The sequence below is a fragment of the Sinohyriopsis cumingii genome, chromosome 4 (genome assembly GCF_028554795.1).
Source record: "Sinohyriopsis cumingii isolate HCF-2022 chromosome 4, ASM2855479v2, whole genome shotgun sequence".
Classification (NCBI taxonomy): Eukaryota; Metazoa; Mollusca; class Bivalvia; order Unionida; family Unionidae; genus Sinohyriopsis; species Sinohyriopsis cumingii.
This window is the reverse complement of record NC_142964.1, coordinates 106,878,112-106,891,643: the sequence shown is the minus strand read 5'-3', so window position 1 is coordinate 106,891,643 and position 13,532 is coordinate 106,878,112.

The window sequence follows — 13,532 nt, the reverse complement described above, 5'->3', positions numbered from 1 at the left end:
GCTCAGTCCAAACCGCACGGATTTGTAACAATAAATTTACATGACCCCAGGACAAGATATCGAGTTGGGTTAGATACAATTTTTAACTAGAGAGCAGCAGAGAAGGGCGACTACAGGCAAACCCTGCCAGGATATTTTCCAGACACAGAGACGTGATTTATGTAACACAGAGCAGCAGAGAGGGCTGAACACCACCGAGTGTTTTCGCAAGATAGACCCTTGTATTAACAGAAATAGTTGTATAGGTAGATATTTTCATGAGATAACCCTTCAAGTCAGCAGAGAAAGCCTATTTTGTCATGTTTACTGACTTGAAGGGTTTATTTTGTAAAAAGAATCACTCAATCTAAAATGTTCTCGATAGAAGGCTCTGTTAAGCGAAATAGTTGTTGGGATTCGTCCTCTCTGCTGCTCGTGACGATGTTTGGCTAAGCATTGTTTCTGGTGTTTCGAAAAAGGGATCGCACCTTTCAAGACGTTCAAACAACATTCGCACACGGTATCGATGACATCTTTATAGGCCGTTTGAATGAGTTTTATTCGCATGAGTGGAGAAGCTTTGGACAGGACAGACAACATGTCCCCATGTTTGACTAAACGAGGAGGCAGTCCTTTCCTTTTCTTTCCTTTGGGTTTAGAAGATGAATGTTTCTGGGGGGTGACATTTTTGAGTCTTCAGGAGCACAAAAACACTGATACCAATGCTTTGTCTCAGACCTTTTTTTATACCGGAACGCGTCGCCACTGATTGTCTTTACGTCGTATCAACTTGATGACAGGCATCACGCGTCGTTGAGGGGTTCGCAACGGACTAAATCGAGTCAGGTCTTGCTTGGACAAATCCAGTAAACTCTGTAACATGCTCGATCTCTCTTGGACTTTGATTTTGGGAGCAGGTACTTTGTGAGTGGCTGCCACTGCTGCTGAAGAGGAGGAGGGTGTCACCACTGGAAGAGAAGTTCTTGGAGACACGGGTTTCCATGGTGTCATCAACGGAGAAGTAGATGAACTTGAGGCTACCGGAGACGTGGTCACCGTTGTTGCAGGTCGTGGTCTGCGAATGTAAGGTTGCTTCCTGGCCGAAGTGCCTCTCTTGCGGGTAGAAGCTGTTTTCTGTGGGCTTTTCTTTTTCTGGGGACTTCTCTGTTTCTTTTTCTGCGGGCTTTTCTTTTTCTGGGCTTGTGACCTGGTCTTGCCACCGTTGCTCTTTATCTTCTTCGGGCCTCGTTTGGCCTTTGTGGGAGTGGCTTTTTTCTTGGGGTGAACTTTGGGGGCATTAGGATCCCATCTTAAGAGGGAGCGAATGATCACACCTCCTAGAGTACCGCTCCCTCCAGGTTTCAAAATGATTTGCTTTTTGGTTTGAGTGTCGATACGGGGATAGGCCAGTTGTGTCAAGGCTACTTTGTTTCTGTCAAAAAAGCGTTTGGTTTTATGAGGAATCTGAATGATGCATTGCAGTAATTGACGTGCTGTCACCGTAAACCATCGTAAGACTTCTTTGAGTCTTGCTTCTAAGACACGAGCACGTATTTGTGGATTTTTTTCGCGACTGATGCCATACAAGGCACGAATCAATTTGACGGGAAGATGAGACTGAAGGGACGTCATGTTGACGCTGTGTGAGTCAGACGAGAAGTGTCCGAGGTTTTTATAGATCTTTTTTGGGTTCAGTGGAGGACGGAGACATGTACAGGACAGGCCCTCCATCTTGACACCAGTGGGGAAACAAATGGGTACGAAATCGCAAATAATCGGGGGTAGTGGGTTTCAAATCGACGAGTAAATAGGCGTGTGGAGTTTGAGTGGCATCGTCGTACGCCTGATTTAGCCAAAGCGTTCCTAGCTGTTTGGCTAAGACTTGCACTTGCGATTTATCTCGAGGGCTTTGAAACAAGACCACGTAATGAGCATTGAGACTGATGGTGCGATGGGCTTTACATTGTTGAAACAAATTTTGAGTGATGTAAATGACATTGGCATTATGATGATGCCCTTTGCGCGTAAACCATAGTTTAATTTCTTCTTCGTCTTCTCCCCACATGTCGTCGAAAATGACCAGATGGGTTTGACGGGGGTCAGACACGATTCCGTCGTTTTCGTTAGGAATGCCTTCCAAAAACACGAAGGAATCGCCTTGACTTTTTCACAAGAGACTGTACGCCGATTGCCACTCTTTGTAACACCACACGATTCGTTGAGGTGGACGATCGATCAAATGATGTTTATGTTCGATCAAACGTTTGACAAATTCGGTTTTGCCATAACCGCTAGGTCCAGCAACGAGCATGTTAAAGGGAATACGAAGATACAAAGCCTCCCAACTGGCACAATCTAAGTGTACGTCGATGATTTTGAAAGTGGAGGAAGAGGGATCAGAGACAGCAGAGGTAACCATAGTGCAAGGAATGTCATTTGTGACACGAAGACAGACAATACAAGAGTTTGTATACTTTTTCAGGACACGATTATTAATGTTTAAAAAATAAACCACTAAAGACTGAAATACATAAAAGCCATAGGGTTAAGTACAACGATAAAAAGCACAGCAAAACGATCAAAGTGGAATAGAAACAAGTCTCTGTACAACATGTTTTGGGTAACCAAGATGTCCTAAGGACACTGTGTAATGTTCTTATAATCTCTACATCGGGTAATGTCTGGTTTTTCAAACGACATGGTAGGTCATCCAATGACTTGGTCCCACTTAAAGTAGGTAGTGAAAATTCGGAGATCATCGAGCATGTTCCAGGTATGCTAAATCGTGTTGTTTCGACTGGTAAAGTGACACACCGCAACTGAAGCACTTGACTTTATCCCTTCGCGCAAGTAGAAAAATCCGGATGAACTATCGATCTTGGACATTGTCCATTTTTTATATGCTGATCAATATCGACGTGACCGTACGGCAAAGTGAAATGGTTGGGAAGCCTCACTCGCTTCTGGTACACGATTTGATAGACCTTTTCCAAGGATCGACTGACGATTTGGTGAGTGGGTAAACTTACAATCTTGTTCGGTTGGTAGGTGGTCACTTTAAAGTTTTCATCCTCTCCAGACTGCAAGGCTTCTTTCAATACGCCAAAGTTCACCACTCGCCTGGTGCGATAATTGAGAGTCAGTTCTTTCACTTTACACTCCGTGTGCACTTCTCCTTGTTTGTCCCGGTATTCGTAGCCGTAATTTTTAGGGCCACCACAAGCGAAACTTAAAATCTCGTCGGGGTGCTCGTCTGTCCTGGCTCCTAAACGGTCTCCATCGATGTCAGGGTGACGTTGACCTGGACGATCGATGTAGATGCAACTGTCCGTGTCAAAGTACAGGACACGATCCTCTAACAGTTCTAAAGCTTCGAACAATTTCAAGCGAGCATGGGCTGTCACGTAAGCCGCAATGATGACATTGCCAAATTCGTCGGCTTGTACAAAGTCCAGATCTTCTTCGTAATTGACTAAGATCAAATCCTCACGAACGACGTCCACATGTTTCATGTATTTGGTTTTGTCGTGAATCATCTGGAAGTAACGGGAAGATTCTGTCAAATATTCTGTCTTGGGTAAACACGGTCGTTGTGCCATTTTACCCCACAAGCAATTTAACATCACTTTGGCAAACGATCGCCTGCCTCCGTTTTTCTCGATGTGGTCTAAAGTGATACCTTCCTGTTCCCAGTATTTCTCTTTGAATGTATTTTGGTGTTCCGGAGTGTGACGCCAAGAAGGATTACCGTTGCCTTCTTGTTTCAGTTTCAGAAAGGCATCCACGTAGACTGCGAAAATACCTTTCTGAGATGGGTCACCCTTGTGGTATTTTTGTGTTTTGGGAAAGTGGTTAATTTCATCCACTTCTAACAGTTGGTATCCCATGTCCAGAGCTTTGAACAATTCCACGCTAACCCACGTTCCCGTCAAGGCGCGTTCTTCCTGGGTGTGCTGACAAGGCTGATCTTGGTTGCACATTTCGGCACAAGTACGGCACAAGGGAAACATCAGTTTTCCTTGGCAATAGTGAGGTAATACGGGATGGTACAAGTTGGTGGGAGGCAAAACTTTGCACTTGATCAAGCCTTGGTATTGTCGAATGTGGTTCAGGTCAATGTGTTCCGTCAACAATTGCGGGTACCCTGCAGGAAAGCGAGAATATTTGCACACAAAAGAATACAGCGAACACAAGTATTTTATTTCTTCTCCTTTCTCTTCGTCTGCGTGGTACAGCAAACAGGTGGCATTTGTCCGTCCTCCGTACAAACTATCCCTCGGGTTCATGGGGTCCGTCAACTTGTAACTTTCCACGATGCGTTTAAACTCGGGATCGGTTTTCAAGCGGTGATCGTATTCGTGTTCCCACATTTCCACCACTTGGTATCCTTGCTGTTCTAACTTCAAGCGTGGCTGACAAGTGGCCTGATACAAGTCTTCCATGGTTCGTTGTAAAAACTGATTCTTAGTGCCACGTTCAGGGTAGCAGACTGGACATCCGTGAAATAAGCAACCGTTAAACTCGTACATGATCTTGGGGTTTTCTAAGTCCCAGCCATCTACTGACTACGTTCCGATGGTCTTTTCGCCCCCTCCGTTGCGTGCGTGCTGAATCCATTTGTCTTCCTTGTCGCACAAGTAATGTAACCCGCGTAGGGCTTTGACCGAGTATTGACGTTTGACATAGTTGGTAGTTTGAGGACTGATGACAGCCAGGGTGATTTCGGGCATGAATCGTTGGCGATACACTAAGGAACACGCTTTGGCAATGGTGCAGGCTTCTTTCAAAGGATCGACCCCTCTGTGTTCCATGAACAGTTCTCGAAATTTTCCACAGCAACGCCGTAAAATGTTCACGTCGGAACGACAATACTTTAACATTTCTTCCTGAAAGTCGAAAGGGTCAGAGGCATGGGCCTGGTACCAAGCGTAGAAAGCTTCTCGTTGTTCGGTACGCATGTTGTCGGGGTCGTAGTCTTTAGCCTCAGGCAAATGGGGTAGAATGGCATGTTGATTGGCTTCGGTATTGAAAAAGTGTGGAAAGTAGCCTTTGGCCATTTCTGTCAATCCAAACGTTTAAGGCATTCGACTCAAAGGCATGGCCAAATAGCTCATCGAATCTCTAAACTGTACTTGTCCCACTTGCATAGAAATGATTTTGGCTCCGTTCAGAGTCACTTTTGGACGTGCGGTACCTTGTTCCTTATAGTATCTGAGAAGAAACTGTCCATCGTATCCGGAGAAATTGTGAGCCATCACTGTGGCATGGAAATGACAACCTCCATAACGTTCGGTATCCTCTTGGCTCCACGTCTCGTTGATGGGTTCTAAGATCCATTAGGCGAATTCGGCTAGCGTATTCGGTTCTGAAATATTTTTTTCATGTCCTCCAGGAACCTTACTGCAGTGAGGGCAATGACTAAAGATAGGTTCTTGGATGCACTTTTCACACGCTCGATAAGCCACGCAGAAATTAGGAATGTGAATGCATTCGAAATCGAAAAAGATGAAATTCGCTTTCTTCATGTGGTCATCATCTTCCTCTTGTTGGGGTTGGTATTTTTGAATGTAGCATTGATGTTCCAAGTCCACGATTTGGTGACAAATGTGACATTTTTTCTTTCCTGAACATACGTGTGCCTTGGCATTATTGGTACGTATGCCTTGTCCACACGTAGGGCACAATCTCAGCAGTTGACAAGCACATTTCTGCTGTGAACCTTGCGTCTTTAGATGTTGTTGGTAACAGGCAGGGCTGACAAAAGTGCGTTGACAAGCTAAACAATGCACACGTTCTTTTCCTTCGTCCAGACAGGATTGAGAGGCCAAACATCCTGAGCATTTCGATCCACAATGTTTGTGTTGCTCTCGATTGTTATAGCCATAGTTACATTTCTCACAGTAATATATGTATCCCAGGAATCCGTTGATAGTGGTTATGGCATCGAAATATTCATCGTGATGATAGACGTGAATGTATTTTCCATCTTTAAAATCTTTGCCTCGAAACAACAGTGGCCCGCGAACTTCTTGAGGATGCACTTTCAAGGTGTAGCGTGGAGCTAGGACATCTTGCAATTTTTGCATTTCAGGAATGCCACAGGGTGTGTCTTTGGACAGGCCCGCTTGTTGTAACAGCAGTTCTGCTTCACTTCGTTGTTCGATTTTCGAATGTTCTCCCAGTGTCTTTTCCATTCCACCGTGTCGTTCTTGTTGGCATAGGTTCGTCCCACCACGATAGCCCTGGCTAAACACATTTGGTCTTGATGGTTGTTAATTTGGACGAGGCTTGTTTTGGTGCTGCGAAGGTCGGCCACCAATAAGACCTTTTTGCGTCCAGTCCCTTGGGGAAGAGAGACGTGGGTCATGGACAGTGTCGCTTTACCATCGGTGATGTGAAACTGATCATTGGATTGTTGCACATGTTGAATCTTGTCGATGACTTTGGAAGGTGTCATTCTGCTGGGCTGCTAAACTCGATCCAAACAGGGGATTTCAAGCTGTCGTGATGAATGGAAAGTCTCAAGCGATCGTCTTCTTTGGCTTGACATTGATGTTTCAGTGTGGTTAACAAAGAATCCCACACCTCGGTGATGAACCCTTCTGCTTTCTTCAACGGTACGTCGGACTTGAAATCGTTAAACTTCACCGTGTAGGTGTAAGCTGTGGTTCTAAATTTTCTAGAGGAGCGCTTTTCCGTCTCTCGAATGTGATAGTACTTTTCTGGGCTTACTAAGGGTGGTGAACTTTGGTTAGGTGTAGAATCGCTGGGTTTGGATTCAGGTTCACTCATGTCATCTTCAAAATTACTGGCATGAATTTGTGCCAAGACTTCAGCTATTGTACGAGGCGATAAATCACGTTTCTGCCTCTTACTTTCTTCTCCTTTCTTCACGAATTGATGCGATCATTTCATCTTGACTCCAAAAAGTCAAATGACTACATGTTAAACACCATTGGACACTTTATATCCATGGCAGACACAGCGTATACATATATATATATATATATATATATATATATATATATATATATATATATATATATATATATATATATATATATATATATATATATATATATATATATATATATATATATATATATATATATATATATATATATATATATATAAAGGGTGTGTCTGCCCTTCCACTATTCATTTCACTCTCAAACCGAGCAGAGCGATGGAAGAGCCTACTCAGATCGAACTTTTGATCAGAGCTTTACGAGAGGTTATTAGAAACTTTTCTTCAGACAAGCGACGGACTACTCACCATCCTTTCGAGATAAAAGTCAAGATACTTGCTATATCTTTAAGAAGAAATGGCATTGGTCTTCAGAGTGCCCAGACCGTCAAAAAACAAAACAGGGGCTAGAAGAGACAAAAGTCAAGATACCTGTTATCATTGTCAAGAAAAAGACATTGGCCTTCAGATTGCCCTAAGAAACAACAGGAGCAAGAAGAAGAAGAAGAGAGGGGTTATGGACAGGAAGAAGAAGAGGTACCCTCCCCCAAGGAAGAACCCAGACACGTGCAGAAAGAGAAACATGAGAATAAAAGAAGACGAGGAGAAAGTGAGGAAGAAGTGGAGGAAACAAGCGTGAAAGTGAAGAAATTTAAAAAACAGAGAGAGTGAAGACAGACACAAAAGAAGCTTATGAACTTTTTAAAGTGTTATGTTGTGCTGTGAATTGAATTGTAAAATTTGGACAAGAATAGACCAGGTATAAAACGTAAGTTTATCTTTGTTTTGATTTTTAGAATAAGAACTTACACTCACGTACTCATTCATTTACAATTACAATAGGGGTAAAAAGAAGGGGTTTTTTGAGTTTTAATTGATGTTGGCAATTGGAATACTATCTCTTTTCGAGAGAAATGGGTGGCTCTGAAAAGGGTCTTTGGGTATTTGTTTGTTTAAATCAACTTTAACTGCCTTAAACCTTTGCCACGATCAAGGCCTACTTCTGGTTTGCCTCCTGTTGATGATGATTGGGTAGAAAGCACTGGGGGTGGTACGATAGGCGTATTCACAGGGTTGGATTGTTTAGCTCGGGAAGGTCTTTTTCTCTTCGGTCGTAATAAAGAAGTCTGATACATTTGTTTCAGACTTCTTAACTCTGCTAAAATGTCTAAAAGTACCGTGACCGTTTGACTTTCACTACCTTGTTTCTTCGCTGCTTCTTCTTCCTGTCGTTTCCTTCTTACCTCTTCTTCTCGCTGTTGTTGAAGAAGAAAAGCTTGTTCTGCTTCCTTTTGCTGCTATATAAATTTCTCCAATTCTTCTTTCTGTCTCTGTTTGAAATGATCACTGAGTGGTAAAGAAGGAGAAGGTACTGGCAAAGGTACTGGTACCGGAACACATTCTTGCGAGGTAAGAAAATCCACAAAATCCCAATTAAAATTAGCCTGTTCTGGAAATAGGTCCTTGTTAACTTGGGTAGTCGCTGCTATTCCATCACTTCTCGTCTCCACGATCGGTGCACCCCAATTCATCGTCTTCTTAGTTTCCGTCATGATTGAAAATGGTGTCGCATGGACTGACTGCGCAAAGTCCCATTGTCCCTAGACAAGCCCACCATGTTAAAATCCCATTGTCCCTAGAATTGATATACCCTTTTCTAACGTTAAAGTCCCATTGTCCCTGGGGTGGCCCCATTCACTACTGTCGGAACTTCTAGTGATAGTCCCGAACAGTGGACTTCAGTGAATTTATCACCTAAAATTCTAGTAATTGGTGGCAGAGCCCTAATTTTGATTTTGTGGCCTTTGACTTCCATAATGGAATCATTAGCATGTAGGGGAATGTTTTCATTGGGAAAGAGGAAATATTTTCCTCTTCCTCCATTCTGCATCCCCTTGATGTCCTCGACTCTTGTTCCCTTTGCGACCATATCCTGCAAAATTTCAGCAGACCTTGGGCGATCTTTTTCAAGGATCCCCGAAAGGTCAAAAACCTGGCATCCTTCCTCCCAGTATGTTCTCAAGGTTCTCCCTTCTTCATTTGTCTCAAGGTCGGTTGGGAAATAAGACCCCAGCCTTTTCCCCTGCTCTGGCTTAGATTGCATTACTGCAATGTCAATTTAAGTAAATTTGAACACTTTTAGACAATGTTTTAGACACTGTATTATAATTATCACAATATAAACAACGGTTAGGTAGTACAAAGTTATACTACCTGGCACAGAGTTTCCAAATAATCCGATATCCTAAGTAACAGAATTTTTTTGTCGGCAATCACAGGTTGTCAGCTGGCTTCTATGAAGATCTCTCACTTTTTCTAAGCACCCTTGCTCCCACATGCTTGCTTAGGCGGCATTGTACTGTGCTGTACTACCATTTACCCATGACAGAGTTGCACTGTTGACAGTATATAGTTCTGATTGAGATTTTTTCCATTTGCCTTGTATTTATACACAACAATCGGTACTTCAAAGGTAATCAGTTTTCTCTGAAGTTTCAGCAATACTATTTTATTGTTACATTTATTTTTAAAAAAACAGAAAGATTAGCCGTCATTCAGTTAATTGTAGCTGTTTCTGTTCGCGTCTACAAAGGTCGGTCGATTGTAGGTATAGTCCGGTAGCACGACTGAGTGTATCACAACATACGGTACTCAGGCCAGATGTCAAGATAAGCGGATTATGATGTAACATTGCACTGTAAAGACGGGTTTGTCAATACGAACAAATGACTTGGTCATGTAACAGATTCCAGTGGCTTCCTTTCTTGGTCCCTTTGAATGTCTCCACTCCAAATCCATGATTGTAGGTACAAATTGAACAGCCCAAAAAGTTGTCGCCCCCCAAAAAATGGCCAGATGATAAATTTTTACGCCAATAAGGACAAAAATTTCAATTTGCAACTTTGGGGAAGTCCAGGACGATCCCTGCCCTCCCCTCCCCCGATGACCATAATTGTTTGGGTTTAGATCCTACCACTGGATAAACCCGGATTGACTGAGGTGATGACTATTCAACACCCAGCTGTTTACCTTATTCTATTAAGATGTTTTCTTTAATCTAATTGTGTTTTTAGTTGTGGTGGTGAATTTAATTTTTTTTTTACAAAGCAGTGAAATCTTTGGTATTGGTGGCAGTAGAAAAATAAAGTACATGAACTGAGAAATTGCAGGGAAATAAATGCCCCAAAAATGTTTTGAATGGTCCTTAATGAGGATATTACAAAAAAGGGACTTGAATTTCAAAGGAAAAAAAGGCCAAGTCCTCAAACATTACCCGACAAAGGCGATAGATCCAAGTTTGCATTAGTTACATACGATAATACTCACTTTATATAGCATATGAAATTATTGTAAGAAATCATTTTCTGGTATGTGTAATAGGTCAGCTTGTTTCATGGTTTAAGAAGCTCATTTTGTGATATCAGAAACTCTCAAGTATATTTTTGGCATTTAAAATTGAATTTTTTTATTAACAGCAAACAAAATTATAGTTTTCATTTTTTGTTTGCTATGACAAAAAAATTGGATTCAGTATAATATATATCTGTTTAAATGTAGATTCTACGATAACATTATATTAGAAACCTTTTTGTAGAGCAATCGAAGGACACGGTGAACTGGTTGATGTTGTGTTGGGTGATGTGCAAATAATGATTATAATCCGATTTGTCTGCACGTGGATCTGCCTCCCTGTGATCTGACAGTATTGATATCAATCAGATTATAATAAAACATGAAATTGATGCTGAGAACATCTAAATCATTTACATTCGTTACATGGAATACATAAGGAAGAGGAAAATCAATATCTACACTATCCACAGTTTACATGGAATACATAAGGAAGAGGAAAATCAATATCTACTCTATCCAGTTTACATCGAATACATAATGAAGAGGAAAATCAATATCTACATTTTGCAGTTTACATTGAATACAAAAGGAAGAGGAAAATCAATATCTACACTATCCACAGTTTACTTTGAATACACAATTAATAGGGAAAGCAATATATACATTATACAGTTTATATCAAATACATAATGAAGAGGAAAAGCAATATCTACCCTATCCACAGTTTACATGGAATACATAATGAAGAGGGAAATCAATATCTACATTTTACAGTTTACATGGAATACATAATGAGGAGGAAAAGCAATATCTACATTTTACAGTTTACACTGAATACATAAGGAAGAGGAAAATCAATATCTACACTATCCACAGTTTACACGGAATACATAATGAAGAGGAAAATCAATATCTACCCTATCCACAGTTTACATCGAATACATAATGAAGAGGAAAATCAATATCTGCACTATCCACAGTTTACATTGAATACACAATTAAGAGGGAACGCAATATCTACATTATACACAGTTTACATTGAAATAATAAAGAGGAAAAGCAATATCTACACTATCCACAGTTTACATCAAATACATAATGAAGAGGGAAAGCAATATCTACATTTTACACAGTATACATCAAAATACACAATGAAGAGGAAATGCAATATCAACACTATCCATCGAATACATAATGAAGATGAAAAGCAATATATTCACTATCCACAGTTTACATTGAATACATAATGAAGAGGGGAAGCAATATTTACATTATACACAGTTTAGATCAAATACATAATGAAGAGGAAAAGCAATATCTACATTATATATACACGGTTTACTTAAAAATACACAATGAAGAGGAAAAGCAATATCTACACTATCCACAGTTTACATCGAGTACATAATGAAGAAGAAAAGCAGTATCTACATTTTACAGTTTACATTGAATACATAATGAAGAGGAAATACAATATCTATATTCAACACAGTTTACATCAAATACATAATAAAGAGGAAACGCAATATCTACACTATCCACAGCTTACATTGAATACACATTGTATATACACGGTTGACATCAAAATACACAATGAAGAGGAAAAGCAATATCTACATTATACACAGTTTACATCAAATACATAATGAAGAGGAAAAGCAATATCTACATTATAAAGTTTACATCAAATACATAATGAAGAGGAAAAGCAATATCTACATTATAAAGTTTACATCAAATACATAATGAAGAGGAAAAGCAATATCTACATTATAAAGTTTACATCAAATACATAATGAAGAGGAAAAGCTATATCTACATTATAAAGTTTACATCAAATACATAATGAAGAGGAAAAGCAATATCTACATTATAAAGTTTACATCAAATACATAATGAAGAGGAAAAGATATATCTACATTATAAAGTTTACATCAAATACATAATGAAGAGGAAAAGCAATATCTACATTATAAAGTTTACATCAAATACATAATGAAGAGGAAAAGCAATATCTACATTATAAAGTTTACATCAAATACATAATGAAGAGGAAAAGATATATCTACATTATAAAGTTTACATCAAATACATAATGAAGAGGAAAAGCAATATCTACATTATAAAGTTTACATCAAATACATAATGAAGAGGAAAAGCTATATCTACATTATAAAGTTTACATCAAATACATAATGAAGAGGAAAAGCAATATCTACATTATACAGTTTACCTCGAATACATAATGAAGATGAAAAGCAATATCTACATTATACACGGTTTACATCAAATGGAAAATGAAGTGGAAAAGCAATATCTACATTATAAAGTTTACATCAAATACATAATGAAGAGGAAAAGCAATATCTACATTATACAGTTTACCTCGAATACATAATGAAGATGAAAAGCAATATCTACATTATACACGGTTTACATCAAATACATAATGAAGAGGAAAAGCAATATCTACATTATACACAGTTTACATCAAATACATAACGAAGAGGAAAAGCAATGTCTACACTATCCAGTTTTCATCGAATACATAATGGAGATGAAAAGCAATATCTACATTAAATACAGTTTATACTGAATACATAATGAAGAGGAAAAGCAATAAATACATGAACCACAGTTTACACTGAATACATAATGAACTGGAAAAGCAATATCTACATTTTCTAAAGTCAGCACAATTACAGCAGGTGCTTGAAATGTTAATATTTTTAGTCACATGGAGATACCCTCGCCAAAATCTAAGCACAGTTTAGATTGCTAATTTATCAACAGTTATTATTACTTAACATTGTCATCTGCACATGTGATAATAAAGCATGCAGTCTGGGAATCAAAACTACTATCACTGTGGTCATGTTCAAAATCGTATCACTTCTCTGGAATGAATGGTCACATGATCAGTATGTATTCACTGAAGGAATTAATGTGATGTCTAGTTGGTTGCAAATAAAAAGTGCTGATCTGAGGGTCAATATGGCCACCACAATGTTCCTCTTTTAAAAATCTTGTTATTGCTACTTCTTCTAGAAGGATGAATAGATCGATATTTTACATTCATCAACAGACTTCTTATGAAATAATGTCACTATAATATCCAATTGTACCGCGCCGGTGGCCTAGTGGTTAGATCGTCCGCCTCGGATGCGGGAGGTCGTGGGTTCGATCCCCGGCCGAGTCATACCAAAGACTTACAAAAATGGTACTAACAGCT